The sequence below is a fragment of the Pogona vitticeps genome, chromosome 1 (genome assembly GCF_051106095.1).
Source record: "Pogona vitticeps strain Pit_001003342236 chromosome 1, PviZW2.1, whole genome shotgun sequence".
NCBI classification, from domain to species: Eukaryota; Metazoa; Chordata; class Lepidosauria; order Squamata; family Agamidae; genus Pogona; species Pogona vitticeps.
In genome coordinates, this window is record NC_135783.1 from 97,077,424 (window position 1) to 97,098,019 (window position 20,596).

The following is a 20,596-nucleotide window of genomic DNA, read 5'->3' on the forward strand; positions in this document are numbered from 1 at the left end:
TTGCAGGTTAAAATATTGCTTTTTCCCATATTCCATAAAAGAAGGGAAAGGATTTGAAGAGATGAACTCACAAAAATTCAGCTTTCCTCCTAAAATAGCTTTTTAACAGGGGCATTCTTCTTATGACCATGGTTGAATTTCACTGTTCCTAAACTTCCAGGAAGCAACAATGACCTTTTGTACACAGATGTTTAAGAAAAGGAAAACAAAACCAAAGTTAAGTGTACTTTTTTTTTTAACTTGGAGATTTATTTTGTTTTAATAAATCTGACACCAGTCAGGGAGAAAGAAAAATGGTGTGAGCCCAGAACAACTAGAAGCATATGAGAAGTGCTTCCTTTTTTTCCCCCATAGACACATGTCTCTGTTAGATTTTGAAATCACTCCATGGGCTCCTGAACTCATCCTTCCCCCAACACCCACCCATGCCCTCCCTCCCCTCCCCCTTTTAATTTTTCATTTATTTATTGGTTTTTTTAAAAAGCGAGCTTGCTCATTGGGTGTAATCTTCCAAGCCTTCACAGCCCTAATAAATAAGGAGCACCTGTAAAACAGTAGCTTGACGTAAGTGAAACTGTACAAAGGAAAATATAGAAATACAGTATGTACATTGTGCCCTTGGTGCACCATCGCTATAAGGCTCTAATACGATGGGCTTTTATGACAACAGCCCTGCTCGCAGATCCTTGAAGGATGTCCTTTCCAAGCCCCCACCCTGTTTGCTAATTACAATAGCCTTATAGTAAAGGTGTGCCCTGGACACCATCATGTGAACAATTGCTTTATTCAAGTTAGTAAACAGTTACACTGGATCACAAGGTGATTTGAAGACATTTTTTACGAACCCCCCCCCCATTTTTTCTCCCTTAGTATTTTTTTGTTGTTGTCAGAATGGGATATTCCACTTTTTTTTTTTTACCCAATCAGTGCCGGAATACGTGCTCTCGTGTACGTTTGGACTCTTGGCTACAACTATACAAGTGCACACAAGTAAATTCTACCCTGTTATCCTCCACCCACTGACTGAGGATTGAATTGCACATTTCTTTTAACCATGACAGGAAAAAGCAAACAGTGAAACGGAATCATGGGGGCTCTCTTCTCACTTTACCCCAGTGTTTTCATTGGCTTGGCCATACCTTTCTAATTATCATGAAAGGGGCTTTGCATCTGGAGAGATTGTCTCACTGGCTTCCTGGATCACTGAAAAACCATCAGGGTTGAAATTTCATCCAAGTCTTTCATAACACCCAGCAAATATTTCCCCCAGATAGTTTTACACCTTCAGGGGATCCTTCCCCCTGCCCCAACCTTTTTCTTTCTTTTTCTTTTTGGTCTTTACTTCAACACTCTTGCTCTGTTCCCAAATGGGGTACTATTTAGGGGAATTGAAAGAGAGGAAAGCAGAGAGGAATAAACATTTACTGAGTTCTCTTGGCATTTAGTCTCTGAAAAACCACAGTATAAACTATTCATGCTGCTTCTTACATCTGTCAAATTAAAAAATAATAATAATAATAAAAAATAAAAGCCATAAAAGTATAACACTGAAAATATGGCATTAAAAAGGATAAAGGTGGCCTTTGTAAAAAATAACAACAAAAAAGGTATATTAGCCAATAAAATATTCTAATAACTCTTCATTTAAAAGTGCATTATGGGTAGGAGATAGAGATGACTCTGAAGTGTCAGTACTCCAGTATAACCCCTTCAGCCCCACCCCCAATCAAAAAGAATAGGTCCAAAACGATACAATGCAAATCACAATTCTTAGTGTAGCAGCAAAACCACAGCAGTTTTTGAAAATAAGGACGAAAGAAATCTATTTCATTGTCCAATCTCAAACATTTGAACCTTGAAGTCAGTTGTGCTGGGAGGGAGTTCATACATTGGTCCATGTGGCCTTAGAAAGCAGAGGGAAGTCCTCTGTCGGCAAGAAACCAAAGGGCTAAGGAGAGGAGGAGATGGTGGTCGGAATGCTGAGCGTACTCCATGGGGTCCATGATACGCTTATAGTCTTCTCAGCCAAAGGCACCAAAGGGTCTTGAGCCTTCCCTCTAGCTTTGTTCTCTTGACATTAAACCAGAAGGTGTAGTGAGTGGACCAGCTGGTGTTGTTTGGTGAAGTAGCGTGGTTTGCTCTGCTCCCTTTCTCCATACAATGTACCCTGTCAAAGTGAGCATTCCTGGAAAAAACAAAGGCAGGCAGGTCAGCGTCCACCAGGCACCACTACCACTTATTACTGATAGTCATGTTAAACAGACTTGCCCAATCCCAATCTGGAAAGGGCACATTCTCCATTTGGCTCCGGGAGATCTGATAAAGTGAGTATATGTGTCAGCATAAGTTTTAAGTCACTTTTATTTGCAATTAGCACCTGACCATGAATAGAAAACTTGAAGAATAAGAAGAAAAGGCACAAAACAAACATATCTGAATGGTTGCAGATGAGGCTGCTGGCTGGACGGTAGCTGTATGCAGAGGTGGACACTCGGGACAAAATTATCTTGGATAAATGTATGCTCCTGCAAGCTGATGATGTAAAGTATTACTTAACACTTTCCTATTAACCCTCTCCAGGATCCAAAGCTCCCTAGGGATCCCTTCTGACTTGGTGGAGAATGTGGGGAAGACTTTGGAATATCAAAATTCTCAATAAAGCTTGACGGGAGCACCTCAGCCTTTTCTGGCTTCATTTGTTGGTCATCAGAAGCTTAGCTGTAACAAACATGCACCTCCACCTCTGTTTTGCCTCTTGAGGCAAAGCAACAAATGTCACCTCATTTCTTAAAACACGGGACACAGAACCCTATATCAGACAAGTTATTTTGTTTGTGGGGGTTGTACCCACAGATTTCTCCTCCCAACAGGAAAGTGCAACAATGATAATTTTTTACAATTTTAACCGTTTTGATGCTTTTTCACAACCTCTGTCCAAATCTTCTGGATTAAGCAGCTGCCTTATTCTGCCTAATAGAGGGCTGAGCATGCTAACAGGTAACATACATCCTGTTAAAAATTCACTCCCTATTCTAAGGAATATTCTGGGCTGAGCTACTGAGAGTTCGCATTGTCAGGTTTCCAGCACAAGATAAGGATTCCTTGTAAGGATTTCAGGCACTAGGAATGTGTTGATATGAGGAAGAGAGCATCATTCCCTTTAATGTACTCTAGTGTAGTAATTAATCCAACTAAGCAATGAATGTGAGTGTCATTGGTGATGAAGCACCAGCATATGCTTGGTTTCCCTGGGACAGAAGCAGGCTCCTCGCAAAATCAAGCCCATAATTTTCTTTGGGAAGTTGTGTTGAGGTCATAAACCACAAGTGTGTCACTAAATCAGGCATGGGAGTGTGTTCAGCCCTGAAAACTCTTTGGGACTGCCTGTTATTTGCATGAGCTCCGTTCTCCTTAACAACTCTGAAAGCAGTTCAAGGATTTTCCATTAAAGTCTTCCCTTTTGAACAGCTGATGATTTATCCCTCCTTCCCCAGAAAGGGAAATGAATGACACCACATCACTGGAGCTGGGAGAAACATTCCATGTACACAGTCCAGCCAACAAGTTATTATTTTGGGAGAAACAACAAGCTGGGAGCCATGGAGAAAGGCAGTGTGTGGTTTAACTCAGAAACTTCTTATCCAGCCCTTGTGGCTGCTAACATCATTTTCAGTTCTGTGATTTCTTTCATCAGCAAACATCAGGCTAGGCCATGAAGCCATTCTTCTCCTCTCATGCAACCCAGATAAGAAATAATATGTCCACGTCTTTCCTCTGCTCTCACTGTGGTTTAGAAGAAGTGAATCATGACAGCTTACATCCACCATGCTGTTGATCTTCCACAATTAAACATGAAGACGCCTATGGATCTTGAAAGGCTTTCTTTCAACTTCAAGTTAATGGGAGCAGGTTTTAAGGAACGTGGCTCTAATAAAAAGGCATAAATGGTGGAACAGAAATACATTTTCTCATCTTGGAAGTCTCACTTCCAAGGAGGACCTCACAAGGACTTTAGCTGATACTGGCAGGAGCAGCATCAGCCCTGCAGCTTGGAAGAAAAAGGGTTGCTTGAGCAAAGAAATTTCATGGTTAATTTTTATATAATCCGAAACTTTAAATGAGAGGAGCACCATTTTATGCTGCAAGTGGCTAATAAGTTGCCACAAATAGATAATAATATCCATCCTCCTCTCAGGAAATTCTGCTAGACAACACTGAAAACAGCATTCCTTCTTTCATGATTGGGTGTAGTCCTGTTCTGTGCCTCTACTGTTCTCTATATTTGAAGGTGAAAGCAGCCAGAAAGCAGCCTGATCATTCAACTCCCTTATTTAATGATGACTGGTTATGATTTAAGCAACGCATGATTTAGGACAGACAGTGAATATACAACCAGGAGACTTTCTGAATCAGTCATTTATCAGACAGTTTTGATCTGATCCTAGTAACTGTGTCAACTGACAACCGGGGCCATGGAAACAATCTTGAGAGAAAGACAGAGATTGGAAAAATTATATTCTAGGTCCCAGTGGTCATGGTAGCTGGGGTATTCTGGGATTTGTAGTGCATTCTCCCACCTCCGGAGAACGCTTAGTTTAGGCAGTGCCACTTAACTGTTATTTTTGTACCATATAACAGGGGCAAGAGATGGCTGGGAGACTATGGTAAACAGATTCTCTTGATGAAAGACTATTAGCTATAAAGGGGGCATTCAAGATATTTTGCTGCTCTCCTACAGATTAACATAAAGACACCAAAGACACCAAGGAACTATTATGAACTTCTAATGACCTCACTATGTACCTCTTCTGTAAAAATGTTCATACATTGCTTTTGTTCTCTTTCTTTTGGGTAGAAGTTGAATTTTTGTATAAAAGGTTTTTAAAAGGTAGCCCAAGGGCTTATTAAAAATGTACAACTATCCAATGCCCTGGCATGCAGGAGATCCTAATAGCAGCAAGTTTGTACTTCACCACATAGGCTCCCCAGAAATAACTTAAAATTGCTCTAAATATAGGGTAAAGACACTAATAGCTTGTTGAGGTGCAGAAATTCGTAAAGGAATCCAAGCCCGATTGTTTGCTTGATTCTTTCTACTCTAGCCAAGCTCTTCTGTATGTCCATTTCCAAAGGGAATTATTATGTTACATAGTCTGAGCTTTCAAAACAAGAACTGGACGTTGAAATTCAACTAGAGGTGGGACTGAGTATGAGGGGTCTATTATTGCTATTTTTGTTATTTTTGTTGTTAAGTATGAGGGGTGGATTGTTGCTATTATTGTTATTTTTGTTATGTATGAGGGGTGGATTATTGTTATCGTCAGTTCTGTGTCTTTGTCTCCAGATAATTTCTTATTACAGGCTAGGTAAAATTTAAGAACCATTTTAGAAGCACTTGGAAGACTAAGCCAGCTGCACCACGGATATTGTTACAAATTAGGACACATCTTAAACAGGGGTATTGTTCTTTTAAATACGTAGCAAGAAGATGTCTGGAGAAAAAAAGTTCATGGGTGCAAAACAAACTAGTGACCTATTTCTGCAATGTACTGATACATTGAGAATTTGGCAGTCTGATGTTTCCTGATTAAAATAAAATCAATTTTTATGGACAGACTATCAAAGTCAGACATTTCTGCTAAATTTGTAACATTTATATATTTACCTCCTCCCACCCTTTTATTTATTTATTGGACTTATATACCGCCCCATAGCGCTACAAGCACTCTCCGGGCGGTTTACAATTTTAATTATACAGGCTACACATTGCCCCCCCAGCAAGCTGGGTACTCATTTTACCGACCTCGGAAGGATGGAAGGCTGAGTCAACCTTGAGCCGGCTACCTGGGATTTGAACCCCAGGTCGTGAGCACAGTTTTAGCTGCAGTACAGCGTTTTAACCACTGCGCCACGAGGCTCTTTTACCCTTTCTTTTTCTGAGGCAAGATATATGCCTCCAGCCACAAACACTGTTCACAAAGGGGCTCATATATGGCATCTGATGGACAATGCATAGGAGAACTGAACAGCAATTTGGTACCCCAGAAACGTATTTAAGGTTCTGGTGAGTCTGCGGACAAACCAGAAGTTATCTGGTTAAGGTTATCAAAGTTCAGAGATGATAATAATAATAATAATAATGCACTGTAAAATCAGTTTTGACATTTGGCAACCCTTTCTAGGGCTTTCTATGTACAGAGTATCCAGAACCAGTTTACCACTCCCTTCCTCTGGGGGTACTCTGGGATTAAGCAGTTTTCACAAGTTTACACAAGCTAGTGCTTCTTCTGTGTGGCAAAGTGGGGAATAAAACTCTCAACCTCTGGCTCACAGCTGGCAGCCTAAACTATTTCCGGTTTTACATTCTGAATAATATCAATGCTACTGCACTTTCCTTTTTCCACAATGTATGTGTAGGGTTTAAGCTGTATTCCAAATTGCAGCAGTCACTGATTAATTATGTCGTGTATTTCAGGGCTGCAGTCATCAAAATATACCTGGAAATCCTGCTAGGTTTTAAGCCATGCCTAGGATTATATGGAAGGCAAGCCACTGGATCTACTGTATTGAGAGCAGGTAATGGCCCAAGATGCTTATTGTGTAAGACCACCGCCCATAAACAGATTCGAAAGGAGAAAAATAAATATATTCTTTTTGCAGAAAAGAGATAAGATCTATTGACTGGATTTGACCCCAACAACTGTTATGGAATACAAGAGCCAAACTTCAGTTGCTTAGCATAGTAAATTGTGCTGTGCCTAAGTTAAGTCCTACTTAGACTAGACCCATTTGAATCAATGGAACTTAGGTAAGGAATTGACTCAACAAATCCCCATTGATGTAGTGGGCCTATTCTATTGTGATTTGCTATGTTAAGCAAGAGGATTTTGAATACCAGTGACCAATAATTAAAAAAGTAATTGTGCAAACACATGGGAAGTAAAGTAAAATAGAATGTGGTACACAGCAAACTGTGTTTCATTACTAGCAACTCAGATATATCTTCTGTATCATGAAATCTATCCAGATGGCATTAAGCCACTGGCATCCCTTTAATGTAGACTAACTATGCTCATAGGATTGCATTTATACAGCAAGTAAGGCAGAGTCCTTTAATGGATCATGTAAGAGTAGATACAGACATAAGGAGGAAAACACCAAGTTTCTCACCCCATTTTTTTTCATAATTTTAATTGGGCATGATGTCATTTGCAGGAGGTTTTCAGTCGACAAAAGATCCTTATCCTCACAATTTCATGCCCTGGAAAACACACCTCCCCCCCTTTTTTTCCCCTCCTAACCATTTCCAAAATCAGATATAAGCCTATTTGGGACAAGGAACATGAAATACAGCATTTTAAGGAGAGAACTCTATGTTCTTTGCCATCAAGTTGGAACCAACTTATAATGACCTTAATAGGGCATTTGAGATCAGTGAGATTTAAGCAGTAGTTTTACCAGTTCCAAATTCCCCAGTGAGCTACCATGGCTGAGAAGGAATTTGAACTCTGGTCTCCTGAGTCCTAGTTTATCACTCTATACACTACACCACACTGGGTACCATATACAATCCTACCTTTTCCAAAACTTGGCAAAACAGAAGGTTGAGGCTACCTATCTGGTAGATAAGACCTACTTTGGCTCAAAGCCATAGTTATTTGTAAACATGTTTGCATAGTCTTCCAAATTTATTTTTTAAAACAATTTGTATCTATATATCTCTGTTTTCTTTAGCAAATAATATTGTTTATTGCAGTAACATTTGTTTTGTTTACCTGAGAGTTCCAGCATGCCCTGTTTTATCTTTGTCACATTACCAAAGTTCACATTTTTCAAAGGTATTGTGGTGTTTAAGAATGAGAATGTGACAATTTGTCTTAGGTCTTCCTGCACCAACAATTTGTCACCATTCATCCAAACTATATTGCCTCCATGTTCTACCTTCTGGTTGTAGCTTCCTTATAGCTGTTGCAGAATAGGATCATATTGGCCATGCACATGATGAAAACCTGTCAGTCATTTTAAAAATGAGATGGAGCCGCTGGAGGCAGTAATTTTGAGTGAAAAGCAGTGGAAGGAAAGGAGTACTTTTATCTGCTGACAAATTTTGCCCAATATTTGTATGTTTCCTGATATATTTTGGAGGGGGGGTATGTGAAAGAAGATGACAAATGGCTGCAACTTAGGATGGGGGTGTTTCTTTGCAGCAGCATCAATTTTGGGAATGTGTTGGATCTTGTATGTGTAGACAAAGCTCCTACCACCTTGCTTCCATTCCTTTGATAGAGCTGTATACATTATTCCTTGCCCAGCAACTGCCCTTCCATGAATCTACCTTGCATCAGCCACCAGCAGGCATTTTAAAACAAAAAGAGGTAGGAAACAGCAGTGGGAAAAGAATAGTCCATGCTACTTTAACCTATCCAGTCAAAGCCCAGAGACCGTCAGTCATGCATCCCACATTCCCAGATACACTTAGTCCTAAGTGTAATGAAGACTCAGTATAAGTACTTGAAAGTAAATACATATATACAGAAGAGAGAGTGAGAGAGACTGAAGGAGGGAGGGAGAGAACAAACACAGCGCATCTAGTAAGCAGTGTTGTTCGCTCCTTTTGCCATACCTGGATGCAAAATAAGAGTGGGTGGGAAAATCTAATGAAGTCTGTCTGAGCCCTTCAGCAATTGAAGTTTTTAGCAGAGGTTTTGGCTTCACCTGCCAGTCTCCTTCTGCTTTGATGGTTCCTTCTTTTACTATAGCAACTGAGGCCAAGGGCTTTTTAAAAATCAGTATTTCTAGCCTCCAGAATGCCAGAGTAAAAATTTAGATCAGAGTGAACTAAGCTGCTGGCAATTGGGGTATGTGTGTTTGCTTCTCAGACCCCCCCTGTCACTAATCTACACAAATATCCCAACTTTGCTTCACTGGACACTTTTTGCCAAACCCAGTACCCTTGCCTTACATATAGATGGGCAACTACCGGTATGTGTCTGTATCTCTTCTGTGTTCGGAGCTAGGAGATAAAGTACATGCATACGTGTGTGTGTGTGTGTGTGTGTGTGTGTGTGTGTGTGTGTGTGTGTGTGTGTGTGTTGGAAGTTGATTTTCATTTTAAAAGTGGGAAATTTGTTGCTTGCTTCAAACAGGTCTACATAACCTCAGTGATTCCTATATGAGTTTGCTAACCCATCACGACCATGTTCATCAACCTGAAGGAAGTAATCAAAATTCATAAGCCAGGGTTAACTGTGGTAGTCAGGCTACAATATTCTTTTACCCAAAAAGTTCCTAAACATAAGATTGTTGGAGGTTTAGCAGCATAGATATGAAAGTCCCAAGATTTAAAAGGGTACTTAATGTGTTGGATCTGTAGCCTGAAAGCTGCTCACAAGGAGCACCTGCTCTTTGTTAACCAAAAATGACAATGGCACAGTAGTCACCAATCTTGTCTATTTTAGCAGAAACTTTCTTTGGCTTTGTTTCAAGTTTCTTGAGACGAATAATTGTACCCTGACCTTGAGGAGTTGAGTATGTCTATGGTGATATACACAGACTTCTCATTTGAGTCATACTTTTGTGTGCCCTGCTTGGGATCCACTCATACCAAGAAGCTGTTTGCTTATTACAGTGGAGAATTCAACTGATTTCATTCTGCTTTTAAAATTGTAACTGGCACTGAGAGGGATCTTTGTTTTAAGAGTGGCATACTGTAGTAACAGCTTAGGAAGCAATGTTGACTGACGTTTTATTAGAAAAATATTAAAGCTGTTTCATGAACAGAATAGGTTTGTGTTAAAAGACTGCCAAGAAGAAAGTTTTCATAAATATGCAATATGGTGATGCCTGAGGGCAAGTCCTACAGTCATGGTTACAGGTGCATGCACTGCAGCAGTAGGAAACAGTTTGAAGATACATCAAGTGCTTGCACCCAGCCTGTAGCCTATTCAATATATGCACCCTTCTGTACAGCCATGATTAAATGTTTTGCAACCCTTATTAGCCTAGTTTCAACAAGTAATATTTTTGATGGCATGCCAAAAATCTGACTTTTTAATGTGAGCCTGGTTGGCCATAGGTTGTTATTCTAATCCCCTTATTTAATCACATGTGGCATTTAATTTTCTACTTTGAGAATTGGAGGGAGAGAAACACCATAGAGAAGCTAAATGGTATGTGTAGGATGTAATCTTTTTTCACCTTAGCAACTCTTTTCCTGATAATATAGAGTTAAAATAGTGAGGGCACAGATCAGCTTTGTTAATTTTAGTAAGCTTTTTCTAGCTCAGATACGAAACAATTATACCCAGTAAAATATTTCTTCTACTGACAACACATCTTTATCTCTCACTGTGAGGCCAGCACAGGCAGAATCTTCATAGGTTGTTTGAATTATCTCAAGCTGCACCAGCTTGACAGCCTATACTCTGGTGACCAAACATCTAGCTCCAAGTGGGGGGTATGTTGTTAATTAGCATTTCCAGTCATCAAATGTCAAGTGAATGGAGCCATAAGAAACCACTTCTGGAATCTGGAGACATGTCTCAAAGTGTACTATGGTGTAGACTCTATTGGTGTCAACTGCTGCAGCTAGCATTGTGTTTGAATCTTAGCAACAATGTGTGTATTGTGTAATGTAGCAGTACATATCCTATAATGGACTGCTTAATTTAATCCAGTAGATCAACGAAACAGATTTTTTTTTTAAAAAAATGATACTAATACAAGAAAGAACATCCCCTTGAACAATCTGCATTCTTGTAAAATGGTATTGCTTTTAAAAAAAACCCAAGGCATTTTAAAGAAACTCACCTTGCCAGTTTAAAGAGATTCTAAGTCTTATGCAGCATCAAGGCGATCCATACACCTATCGTGTTTTACCGAAAATAAGACAGGGTCTTATATTAATTTTTGCTGCAAAAATGCATTAGGGCTTATTTTCAGGGGATGTTTTATTTTATAGTCATGTCATCTTCTTCTGGTTGCTGCACAATGCTGCACAATGGTGGAGGGTGGGGTTTCATTTAAATAGGGCTTATTTTTGGAGTAGGTCTTATATTATGAGCATCCTGAAAAATCATATTAGAGATTATTTTCAGGTTAGGTCTTAGTTTCAGGGAAATGATATGATTTCAAAATTCATTTCTTCAGAAAACATCCAATTTATGAATGCCAGCAGAGAAAAGAATACCAAGCTTTACATAGCAAACAGCTGCTTGAATATTGGCAACACCAAAGGCAACACTCAAGATGGTCTACAGCAGGGGTCCCCAACCCCCAGTCCATGGCCTGGTGCTGGTCCGTGGCCTTGGCAGGACTGGGCCACGAAGACAGATCTCCTGCCCCCACACGCATTCCCCCCGCTTATGCCTACACACATGCACACACATACGCATGGGTGCCCCACATACCCACACAAGTGCACCCCGCCCACCTGCAAATGTGCTGTACCCCCCCACAAGTGTGCCCCCACATGCACTTGAGTATGCCCCACCCACCCATGAGCACACCCCGCCCAACTACCCACCCATGCAGCGTACATGCCCCACCCACCCATGAGTGTGGAGGTACCCCCCATAGACCACAACCCCCCAACCAGTCCATGGTACAGAAAAGGTTGGGGACCACTGGTCTACAGGATACCCTCTTGTGCTCATTACCATTCACAGTTGTCAAAAAGTCCTGACAATTGCTTTGTGTTTGGGTGAAAAATGGTTAACTGATGAAAAAAGAAGTTAGTTTCTGGGATTTCCACCTGCTTGGTGTCTCTTTATGAATGATAGTGAACACAAGATAGTATCCTGTGGACAACTTTGACTGTTCCCATGGATGTTGTCAACAATAAGATTACTCTCTGCAGTATAAAGCTTGGCATCCTTTTTCCTGCTGGTAACGCAGAAACAAATTGTGCAGCATTATCAGGCCATTTTCTGGCATTTTGAATTGTGGATTCAGAAAGCACAACATCCCATATTCATAAACCGGAGGTTTTTGTAAAGAATTGGATTTCTTGGCTTTTTAAAATGAAAGTTTATGTATACATTCACTACACACAAATTCTAATAGACACTTCCCTCATGTAGAATTACCCAGCACTAAAGAATTCCAAAAGATGAGCACATGATCTGCACCATGGTTGCTGGGAGAGGACAGGAGCAAGAACAGCTGGGATGTGGCTATAGTCCCTCTGTGCTAAAATATTTTGAAGAGTTGTCTTTGGACATAATGAAATAGTGAAGCAAAGTTGTGATTAAGTGCAACACACAACCTTTAACCTCTCAGATAAACTGATGTTTCCATGGTTTTTTTCCACACAATGCCAACTAGAAAGGTATGTTCCAATTTTCAAACTTTTTTCCTAAGTTAGGCAAGCTGAGGAAGAAAGGTTATATCAGAACAAAAGCTCTATAAATACGTTGTGTTCATGATTTCCAATATATGTCCCCATGACTTTTGAAATTACAAAAAAAGGGGGAGGGCTTGGATTTAGTAAAGATTGTCACCAAAACTAACATTAAAATACTTCACATTCTGTAAAAGAAAGACAGGGAAAAAAGACAAGAGGTGGGGGGCATTAACTCATTTGAAATGTGGTGTTGGAGAAGAACTGTTCAGGTACCACAGAGAGCCAGAAAGGCAGAAAAGTGGTGCTTAATCAAGTGATTTTTGTTTTGGTGAACTCTCACTAGAAAAAAAATAGTGAACTGAGGCTATTCTACTATGAACATATCATGAAAATATGGAACTGACTAGAAAAGACAATATTACTGGGAAATACTGGGTACGGGCAGGATCAGTAGGAAGAGACAAAGACCAAACATGAGACAGATTGTCTCAATAATTGAAGCCACAGCTGTTCATTTGCAACACTTGAGCAAAACTAACTGGAAAAAATATAGCTATGACAAAGGGGGAGGGCAGTAGGAATAGAGAACAACCTAAGATGAGATGTTGGTTTGCAAGATCAGAATAGAGCTGTTAATGACAGGGCATTTGGAGGTCATTAACTCATATAGTCACCACGACACATCAGAAGTGACTTGATGCTATGTAACACCTTCGGAGTTTTTTTCTTTTAACTCACCAGGCAGCTGTATAGTGACAAGACTGGTGGAATTGTTGAAACTGTGACAAGTTATAGGCACCAAAGCTCTGCTAAGACCACCCCCAGCCACAAAGCAAAAAACAGTAATTTCGTAGCTTAAATGAGTATTTGTTCTCTATTCTTTTTTTAAAATACCTTTTAAAATATTTTTACAGTCAGGTACAGAATCCCCTTATAAGCACAAATGCCTGTTTGGCCAGGAAGGAGTTAAAAAGTTCTCCTTCTGAGAGACAGCTAATTGGGTTGTAACTGACAGGGTCAAAACTTCGAATTGCCCCAGACTTGGAGTTGATTTCTCCTTTGAACACTTGGGCCTGGAGGCTAGTTTCAGAAATGCTGAGAGAATGTTTACTGAAAGCACTCAGAGCTGGGATAAACATAACTGCTCTGTGCTTTTGTAATGTCGAAGTACTTTGAAAATGCTTTACAAAACTGTATGCTAATACCATGGAGATACATGACAAAATGTTCCTTTCTGGAGGACTGTCAGTCCATTACTTTCTTTAAAGCAAGCCTGTTGAGAAGTGTTGTTTTTTTTTTGGTGGAGGGCTCTTTAAAGAAAAATTATCTTTTGACTCTGTCTCTGTGACCTTTCATTGCCTTACAGCATTCCCCCTGATGAAGCTGGAAAATTGTATCTGCTTTGGAGCTCTGTTGCTGATAAACCTGTTCCATACATGCTCAGTTTATAACAAGACCACAGTTTTTCCCTTTTGAGGATCAGTATTTCAGCCCCTGCAGTATGAATTCCTTGAAAAAAATGATAATTAAAAAGTGGGTGGGGCCAATCATCCTCTTTCAAGGTAATTGAAAATGGTATTTTCAATATGTATAGGCTATTTTAAATCTGGAGATGTTAGGGCTGCTTGTTTCTGCGTGGGGAGTGGTTTTACTTTTTAAAAAAATCATAATTCAAAAAACCCTTCGTCCAACATCTCCAAATCTGACACAGAGTAGGAGCAATCTGTCTTCTACATCTGCGCTAAATATGATGCTCATTCGGAGCCCAGTTTCAAAGTCATAATTTTTGGGGGGTTGCCCCCACTGTTTAGAATTGCCTTGAAGAATGTTGATCTGCTTTGCTGCTGAATTACATAGGTAAGCTGCAGCTAAGAATTGGGAGAAGTTGTTTCATGAGGTTAATCCATAAAAAGGCACAAGGGAATACTCTTCTATATGGCCCAGGGAAAGCACAAAACCCATAGGACAGACAGTAGTGGTGAAACATTAGCATGTTTGTGCAAGCTAGTACAACACGGTGTGCTTTCATCTATGGGAAATTAGTGTACAAACATAACAAATCAAACAATTATCTACATAAGAAAGCAAAAATACTGCACTGTGGATGGACACTTGTCATCCAAACAAAGCACAGTTCCCCTGATCAGAGAATCTTGATGGGAATTTAAGTACTTCTGTGTGACCAGCTCCAGAGAGTGGAATGGTCAAACATCTGCTAGGGCTGACAAAGAGCAGCTAATCCCATTGTTGTGTCAACACTCCGAAAGGTTGGAGGCAATGTTATGAAGATTCCTAGTTGAAGTTCCCCCTTTCCCTTCGTGCAAGGGCTTTGCTAATGACTCAACTCTCCCCCCTTTTTTTAAACATTTCTATCTGGTGTATCTGTATATGTGCATTACCAATAGAAATACAATTTGCCAAGGAATGCACAACTACACACATCATTAGCGCACAGAAATTACTAAAAAAATGATGATAAACATTCATTCTTTTCCGAGGAAGTGGGGGAGGGGGAATCAGCTCTAAAACCACCGTTATCCTGCAACTGAACTGCACTGATTTTTAATCTCTGTTTCCAAGATACTGGCCCAGAATTTAACTTGTATATAAATGATCTTGGTATTTCAATCTGAGAGACATTACTCACTTTAATGGGAATATTATAATTAACTTATTAACGCAAATTTTTATTCCTAAAAATCCCAGGTCAGGATAGTAAACTCCACATGGATGTTTGTTTTTAAATCTAAACTGCAGATGTGGGGAAAACAATTCTGACAAATGCATGATAGTGAAAAATCGAGTTCCAGGTACCCACAAGTGTGGTTTAAAACTGTACATTGCCCATGTGGAATAGGGAGGTGGTGATAATGAATCCTAGACATTCAGCCATGGCTTCCCAGGAACTGTTCAGAAAAGCACATTTATCAACCTAATTTTGTTTCTGTATCCATTCTTCAGTGATCAGTGAATGACCATTAAATGTTTAGCTGGTGCCACGCAAGAAATAGCACTGTTTAGGAGGTGAACATATCACAACTTCCCAAAAAGAATGAGTAAAAGACAGTTAACAACAGACCATAAGAACCATAGGATGACAATGTTCTTTGTGATCTTTCCTGTGTTTTGTAAGATATGCATACATACATTTTGTGAACTCGTGTGTTAAGGGGAAAAAAATCCTTCATGAATCATTCTGTAACTTGAAATTATCTATAAAATTGCATTCTCCCAGTGTCACTGTAAACTGTACTCTGCTAAGTTTTTATAACAAAAGTATCTGAAAAAGCTAAACACATCATCAGACAAAACCCTTCAGACATCCCATGGTTATAAAAAGGAGGTATACTTTGCCTAAATGCTCAGACACCATAATAAATAGTTGCAAAAGAGGATCATGACCTGACAAGACACAGATATTGTGTGATTATGAATGTAGTAGAAGGTTAACACAATATAATGATGGATTAATTTGACATGAAATAACAGGGAATCAAAACTCCGACATTTTATATGCCACAGAAACTTTTTTGAACAAACTATAACTGTGCTGTTAGATGAACCCAGAAGATAGAAGTTAGTAATCTTTCAGCATATAAATTAACAAGAAGTAATAATAATAATAATAATAATAATAATAATAATAATAATAATAATAATAATAATAATAATAATAATAATAATAATAATAATAATAATAATAATAATAATATAAAAAATGTGCTACATCCATAAGAAGTGAGCTTATGAAATGACATTTTCATATAGTTTCTAATTTTTAAATAAAAAGGCAAAAATTGCAGTTTTCCCTCCAGGTATATGTTTGGTGTGTGATAAAAGTTAAGTATTAGGACTGAATAAGGGGGGGGGGAATATAAGTTACAATTTGCATCACTAATATTTCCATTTGGGTTTCAACACTGCAATATCTTTATCCAAGTAAAAGTATAAACATTACAGATTCCCCCATTGTTTCAGCTCACAGCTAGATCTGAGATATGAAATACCATCATGCTACCATTGCCCATACTGTGAACACTCAAGATATTTTTATTTTCCAAAGTCATGGTTCATTACTCCTTCAATAAATGTTGTTCTGCAGACTATAAATTAGAATCACCAGCAAAGTGCTTAAGGTGCTTTCTAGGTTAGCTGAATACAGTGGTTTAACGGTTATCCATTTTGCACCTAAACAAAAACCGAGCCACTGTAATATTTCATAGGTAAAATGTGGGTATAATTAGTTGTTATAAATCAAAGGTCCAAAACAGCAATTCTTTTGGTTGCCATTGTTTTATTACTCAAGATAATGGCAGAAGGGAGGACTACACTGGTTAGGCATAGCTGGCCTTCCCTATACTCAGAATCACAGAAGGTTACATTATGGGCATTATAGTACAACAGAGGTCTGTATTAACCGTCTCTCTATCCTGTGCATAGCTTCTCTGTTGATACGGTTTGAAGCCAGTTAGAAGCTGTTAGAGAGACAGAGTTGTAAGACTGCTCCTCTCCTCTGCCATAGGGTAGCATTCTCTCGTGGCCATGAAGTGGGCAGATATTGCTTCAGAGGCTGTAGAGATGCCCTGCGGCAGCAGGAGTGGTGAAGATCCCATTGGCCATGCTTTGCTCAGGGTTTGTCTATATAGGGAGGTTATCCAACTTTATTTGAGTTGATTTGTATTTTTAAAAAAGTTTCTGATCTTGAAGTTGCTGTAGTGGTTCACATGGAAATGATAATTATCCTCAATGCAAGAATCCAGATCAATTAGCATAGTTTTAAACCACCTGTTAATCAACCTTTCCTTTCTCCCTTCCCTTCATCTGCCCTCTCTTTCTTCTTCTTTTTTAAAGCATTGAGAGATTATACTCTCTCAGTTATCCCTTTTTCCCTTTCCCAACTGTTAAAAGAGCCCAGCTTTGCAGTCTACAGCTCACTCCCTGCATTCTTGTTCATTATCTGGCATTTGTTTATATTAAGAAAAAGAGAGAAAGAGAGATTTTCTATTCCTATAGACATGCTCCACTTGTAAACTGAAAGCCAGTCAACCAACAGAAAAAGTACAACCCCCCCAGCTGGCAGAACAACATACAGTGAAGTAACATGAAAAGGGACTGGCCTTACTTTCTTTACATCATGTAGTTGGTGGTAAATACTGTACTGTACCATGGTTAGTTTCAAGTAATGCAAGGTATATAACAATGTAAAGTCCTCAGACAGGGTGGACACAATGTGTTTGACATTGAAAGTTGTGTAACTTCATTTTCAGGGCTGTTCTACTTTTGCTAATGCTAAATACTTTTGAACATGGCTTTGCAGCAGTGAGAGAGATAATTCAATTTATCATATGATTATCCTTAAAATCTTGCCCCCAAAGTTACACCAGAGCAATAACTGAAGAATAATGAGATGCTACAAGATCCTCAAATGCCCCACTGCCTTGTATTTAATTTCTAGGTTTTTAATGGAAAGTTCCATATAGTACTTCAGAGTACAATAATGGCATTGCCAAGAATAGCATCAAACTGTGATTTAATAAGACTGAAGGACAGTCTAAAAATTGCATCAAAATTTGACATGTCATCAAAAACCACCGTATTATTACTATTTAATTTTGAAACAGACGTTTCCTTCCTTCCTTTTTTTAAAAAGTGGCCAAGTGAGTTTTTCTCCATTCATGAATCTTCAGATACATCTGTTCAGAAGGGGAAAGGGAAAAGAACAAAGTACTTCCTAAAATACTTTTTTAAAAAAATGAAATAAATTAATTTAGATTGCAACCCTATACACATTTATCTGGGAGTAAGTCCCATTGAACTCATTGGAGCCTACTTCAGCATAGACATGTATAGGATTGCACTGTGAGAACACAGGATAATAAAGCTTATTTGGCTTATTCTACATCATTTCCACTAATAATATCAATTTACTAATCCAACAGTGGGGGCATTCAATCTCTTATACAAACAACCATGCTGAGATTTATATCAAGTATATTTCTATTAGTTCAAATGATCATTTGACTATGTAGTTTGAGACTATTTAAATTTCACTCTTGGTTTATGAGACTTAGGAGAGCTTACTGGCCAGAAACCTATTATCTAGGTACACCAGGGTCATGTGCAATAGCATAAATCATTGCAACATATCATCACCAGTTAAGGAGTTGCTGCTTGTATCCCTCATTGTGCACCATACTTGATGTGCCAATAACAAATATGAATGGGGACTCTTTAACTAGCAGCAATTGACTGCTGTAGCATTTATGCTGGCATATGGCATATGTAACTAATCAGAATCTGTCCACTATGAGAAAAACATTCACTGAGGATGCTACAACAATCTGCAATGGTTAAAGCAACAAAGAAATTTGTAGCAAAGTAACAATAATAGGTTTATTTTGGCATGAGTTTTCATGGGCTTGAATCTACTTTATAACGCATCTCATGAAGTGGATATGAGCCCATGAAAAGAGGCCTTTATAAATCTATTAGGCTGTCTTTTGTTTCTGTGGGTAGGACTGCAGTCACAAATTGTAACCATATTTTAAGTTTGCAGATCAAAAACATTCAGGAGCTTACCACACAACTACATAAATTGTGTGGGGCTGGGCATATCTTCATGGGTTTTATTCCATCCCCAACAAGAAAAGAAATATGAAATCTACATGCATTATTGTATAGCAAATCTTCTGTCCCTGATTTGTGAAGTTGATGACATGGTTTTCAATATTTATTTGTTCAGGAAATTAAGCAGTTTGCAGTTCAGGTTCTGTAAAGGACAGAAAAGGTGAGAATTTTTGGCAGGAAGTAAATGACAAGAGGTCAAGAAAAAAAATCATGAAGGTAGGCGAGAGAGCAGGACATTTGAGTAAAATTATGGCATCTCAGGTAAAATGTGGCCAGTCAGGGAGGGGATTCTAAGAACTTTCACAGCACTTAAGATATTAGTGAACAACTTATGGGGATAAAAGGGTGAGTGAGACTGCACTGCACCCCTCCCAAAGTTACCAGAAGCTACATCATAACCTACGATAATCAGTGCTGCTGAGAATGGCAATGTAGTGGCCAACTCTTCATAGTTTTCTTTTTAAAACAAAGTATACAAGGAGTGTGAACCCTATTTTCATGCCAAATTGTGTGCCTGAGAAGCTTTTGGGACATGGTTTTAATGGAGAAAAAGGCATGCCTTCCTTTTGTGCCCTGTTTATACCTATTGTGCCCTGTTTCTAGAAAAGCTTGTATGATTTTTGGTTATTCTGCTTTATTTATTTGTTTGTTTGTTTATGCATGCTGCTGCCACAGCAAATTCAGCTGCAACAAGAGGGGTGGATAATGACAGCTTGAGCCCTCAACAACATAAGGAGGGGAGCTGCATGTGGCCCATGCTTAAGCATTAAGAACTGCATAACAAAATGGTAGAAGAATGGTCAGGTACCAACCAGTGACTCACCAAATTTAAGTATTGTGGTTATATTGCAGTTATGTGGAAATGACAGACTGCATGGCTCACTAGATGAGGACACCTGTTCTGTGTTTACAATAGGTGAAAAGGACTAGTCTGTTCATTCTAACATGAACATGTCGCAATATGCATTTCACAAATTAGTTTGCTTTTGTTTTACAGTTGGTCAGTTGGAAAACAAGTCCCCCCCATGTCTGTTGTCCCACACATGGAGCACTGAAAGGCTTGCGTTATCTGGAAGAATAATATTGTACAAGGAGGAAATACCTGCTTTTGCTTTACCAATGTTATTTAATCTTTAGCAGAGATCATGTGTGGTTTGTGGTTCAGAAGGCACTTTCCTGAAATTTTGGAAAGAGACATCTGCTTGTTCAAAAAGCAGCTCAAGAAGGAAATGTAGCAAATCCATGATTGAGGCTTCATTTCTATCTGCACCTATATTGGAGTAAGCATCATTGAATACAATGTGCATTTTAATAGTATGATATCAAGTCAATTCAGACATATGGCAACCCTTTCCAAGGTTTTTTAGGCAGAGAATACACAGAAGTCATTTACCATTTCCTTCTTCTGGGGGCATTGTGGGACTTTGCAGTTTGCCCGAGGCTACATAGGCTGGCTCTTCTCCCAAGAGGCACAATGGGGAATCAAACTCCCAACCTCTGGCTCCAAGCCATATATCTAAATCACTGAGTGATCTAGCCAGCTACAGTGTGTATTACTCCAGAGTAAATATACCTAGGCTATGTTGGAAATTTCCCATCTTGAATTTGTTTTTATGCTGTGCAGAA

The 20,596-nt window shown here is 39.0% G+C and overlaps 1 protein-coding gene across 6 annotated transcripts in view; it reads right to left on the reverse strand.

Moving 5' to 3' along the window:
• Positions 1-227: 227 nt before the first annotated feature.
• Positions 228-20,596, reverse strand: part of SOBP (sine oculis binding protein homolog) — a 195,977-nt gene continuing 175,608 nt past the window's right edge. For all 6 annotated transcript variants that reach the window (XM_072998195.2, XM_078385269.1, XM_072998214.2 and 3 more), the window contains one exon: positions 228-2,185. The gene's annotated coding sequence lies outside the window, so the exon portion shown is untranslated. The remainder of the gene's footprint in view (positions 2,186-20,596) is intronic.